The sequence below is a fragment of the Myotis davidii genome, unplaced genomic scaffold, assembly GCF_000327345.1.
Source record: "Myotis davidii unplaced genomic scaffold, ASM32734v1 scaffold921, whole genome shotgun sequence".
In the NCBI taxonomy this organism is placed as follows: domain Eukaryota; kingdom Metazoa; phylum Chordata; class Mammalia; order Chiroptera; family Vespertilionidae; genus Myotis; species Myotis davidii.
This window is the reverse complement of record NW_006291191.1, coordinates 1-340: the sequence shown is the minus strand read 5'-3', so window position 1 is coordinate 340 and position 340 is coordinate 1.

Below are 340 nucleotides of genomic sequence, written 5' to 3'. Positions count from 1 at the left end.
AGTCAGTTCCAGACCCTCCTCTGCTCACAGCCCTCCAGGACGCCTCCCTCCCTCCAGATAAAAGCTCAAGGCCTGGCTCAGTTGTTGAGTGTCTACCTATGAACCAACAGATCAAGGTTCGATTCCAGTCAGGGCACACGGTCAGGTTGCAGGCTAGATCCCCTGTGTGGGACATGCAGGAGGCAACCAATCAATGATTCTCTCTCATCATTGATGTTTCTCTCTCTCTCTCCCTTCTTCTCTGAAATCAATTATATATATATATATATTAAAAACAAAACAAAACTCAAGCCCGGTGCTTGTTTCAGCAGCACATGTACTAAAATTGGAACGATACAGA